At 32.2% G+C, this 3424-nt stretch overlaps 1 pseudogene; it reads right to left on the reverse strand.

Annotated features, from left to right (window-relative positions):
* Positions 1-1913: 1913 nt before the first annotated feature.
* LOC100352995 (large ribosomal subunit protein uL6 pseudogene) lies at positions 1914-2515 on the reverse strand (annotated as a pseudogene).
* Between the last annotated feature and the right edge of the window lie 909 nt (positions 2516-3424).

Below are 3424 nucleotides of genomic sequence, written 5' to 3' on the forward strand. Positions count from 1 at the left end.
TTATACAATTTAATTTTCAAATAAAATGTAAAATGTGAAAAGACAACATTACCTAAAATGTATTCTTGATTATTTGAGTATTTCCAATAGTGAAATAAAAGCAAATGATAAAAGAATATCTTGCTTTATGGCTTTATTCAATCATATCCTTTTCACTGTATCAAAAAGAATGAATATCAATCACCTTTTTGCCCTTCACATTCAGAATAGAAAAGAAGAAAATAAAAAGAAAAAATGGTCAGAGAATTTATTCCTAGATAACTGAAGTTGGCCAGAAAACAAATAGCTAAGAGTTTCCACCTTAATTTCTTTGAAAAATGAAATGTGACTTTTATTATCTCCAACTTAATGCATTTCTTTGGAAACTCTGAAATATATTTAGAAACCCAAAATGAAAGCATTTCTAATTCAAAAATATTTGAAATGTAAACCTTTTCTATAGATTCAATTTAGATTACATATGCAGATTTATTTGAGAGAGAACTTCTGAATAAACTACCTGTAATGCTACAAAGGGCATCATAAATTAATTTTAATATTAGATTTTTAAAAGCCATTTAAGTACAGAAATTTAAATGATATAATATATATATATATGGATGTTTTTATATACATTTGTAGGTAAAGTGGCACACCAAAATGTTTTGTGCAACAAACAGTTCTATAAAACAAAAGCTAGATGGGTCTGTTTCAATGAATTCCTGTTGTTGAATAACCTGGTTGGAACTGTGTGACATGAATTCTGGTTCCCAGCTGGAAACCTAGGTCTTCTGTACTGATGAGTCCCTCTAGTATTACATATGTAGCACAATTCTTAAACGATGACACTTTGTGGATTCTACCTCATTATTATTTAAATAAGTTCATAAATATTTTACTTAGAATTCAGGAATAGAAGCCTTGCATCTGGATGCTCTAATGGTATGGGTTCCCATCTAATTTGTTTTTCTATCAGATGTAAGCGTATTATCATAAAATATGGTAATAGTAGAACATTATCTTAGAAAAATGCTAGGCTAATAATATAATGTAAAAAACCTATCATCATCTCAATGCATTTCTAGATCCTTGAACTCGATTTGTAGAGAATCTATGAACAGAGAGGAAGGACCAAGAAGTCCAAGCTATATCTGTAGATTAGAACCTTCTGATAGTAAAATATATTAAATTAAGTCATACTAATACAAAGCTGGAAAAGTTAAGGTTCTCCCAGGGATGTTAACTTATACCAATTTAATATATATAACATGTGGTATTTTAAATTACTAGTTAGGTTTCTAAATATATATATTGTTGTGCAGACTGTATAATGTTGAAGATGTAATGTTACCATGAGAACTGTAACTTTTCTGTTCTGACATATATGTGTAGATTTGTTACCTTGTTCTTACATTAGCATGGAATTGCTTTTCACATATATTTCTCATGGTTCTAAAAGAGAAAGTATAAAAAAGTGACTTTAAAACACCATGTATATAGAATCATACATAATATATAATATTGCTACATTATAAGTATAATCAATATTTCAAAAAGGGTGACCATAATATACCAAACTCAAAAAAATTTACAGTTTTAGTCATTTAATTTTAATTTCTTGATATAAAAATTAATATGAAATTTTTATTACATTTTATTTCCTTAACTTGTGATGTCTCTGGACATATTATTTATCATCTGTGACAATTAGAAAAGTAATGGTTTTTAAGTGTTATATTTTATTAATGTCTATTAATATTGTTTTCATCCTTCAAATATTATTTTAAATAAAAAGTAGTGCTACAAGTGATAAAACATTTCTTAAATAAACATTTACATTTATGAAAACTTTAAATATATAGAAGGAACTTAGGAAGTAAGATTTTGCATATGTTCTGATTTCACTTATTAATCAATTAAGGCAGAAAAAAAAATTTTTTTAAATCAATAATCTTTTATTGCATTATTAAAATACCACAAGACACAATCTGGGTTCTTGTTTCTGCAGCCGGATAACTTTTAGGTCTTATTCATCAGCCTGTTGAACTGTTCCTTTTTCAGAGACATAGATACCATCCAAAAATTTTCTGATATCTTTATTTTTAGCTGTTGTTGCCTGCTGAATCAAAGCAGCTGGCCTCATCCGAACCCTTCGGATGTACTTTTCACCCAAGAAATTTCTAATTTCAACAAGAGACCCATTCTCTTGAATAACCACGTTGATGGGGAAGTGAGCATATACTGACCTCATCTTGTAACGGAAGCCCAGTGTAACCCCCTTGATCATATTCTGTATGTGACTACAGATCGTGCGAACAGTTGCCAGTTTCTTTCTATTTCCCCACCATTTGTCAACCCAGAGCCTCTTCTTTTTCTTTCCCAGGAGACTGAGTTCCACATTGATGTGATTGAAGTCCCTCCGCAGGGTTCCTCTGGGCCCCTTCACAATGACTGTGCGCCCCTTCAGACTGATGTTGACATTTTTTGGGATGTCGACCGTCTGATTGCTGAGAATGGTCTTCATTCTCGCAGTAGATGTGGCAAAGAGGCAGAAAAAATTTAACATTACATTTATGACATTTCTTTATCTTGATAGCAGATGACATCCTATGTTGTGGAGTTTTTTGATTTCTTTGTAGATTCTGGTTATCAACCCTTTATCTGTTGTGTAGTTTGGAAATATTTTTTCCCATTCTGTCGGTTGCCTCTTCACTCGCCTGACTGTTTCTTTTGCAATACAGAAACTTCTCAATTTGATGCAATCCCAAATGTTAATTTTGGCTTTGACTGCCTGCGCCTCCAGGGTCTTTTCTTGGAAGTCTTTGCCAGTACCTATATCTTGCAGGGTTTCTCCAATGCTCTCTAGTAATTTGATCATGTCAGGTCATAGATTTAAGTCTTTAATCCATGTTGAGTGAATTTTTGTGTAAGGTGTAAGGTAGGGGTCTTGCTTCATGATTCTGCACGTGGAAATCCAATTTCCCCAGCACCATTTATTGAATAGACTGTCCTTACCCCAGGGATTGGTTTTGGATCCTTGATCAAGTATAAGTTGGCTGTACATGTTTGAATTGATTTCTGGTGTTTCAATTCTGTTCCATTGGTCTATCCATCTGTTTCTGTACCAGTACCATGCTGTTTTGATTACAACTGCCCTATAGTATGTCCTGAAATCTGGTATTGTGATGCCTCCAGCTTTGTTTTTGTTGTACAAGATTGCTTTAGCTATTCAAGGTCTCCTGTGTCTCCATATAAATTTCAGCAGCATTTTTTCCAGATCTGAGAAGAAGGTCTTTGGTATCTTGATTGGTATTGCATTGGATCTGTAAATTGCTTTTGGGAGAATGGACATTTTGATGATATTGATTCTTCCAATCCATGAGCATGGAAGATTTTTCCATTTCTTGGTATCCTCTTCTATTTCTTTCTTTAAAGTTTTGTAATT

Source organism: Oryctolagus cuniculus, chromosome 2 (assembly GCF_051225735.1).
Source record: "Oryctolagus cuniculus isolate XC-2025 breed Fujian yellow rabbit chromosome 2, ASM5122573v1, whole genome shotgun sequence".
Classification (NCBI taxonomy): Eukaryota; Metazoa; Chordata; class Mammalia; order Lagomorpha; family Leporidae; genus Oryctolagus; species Oryctolagus cuniculus.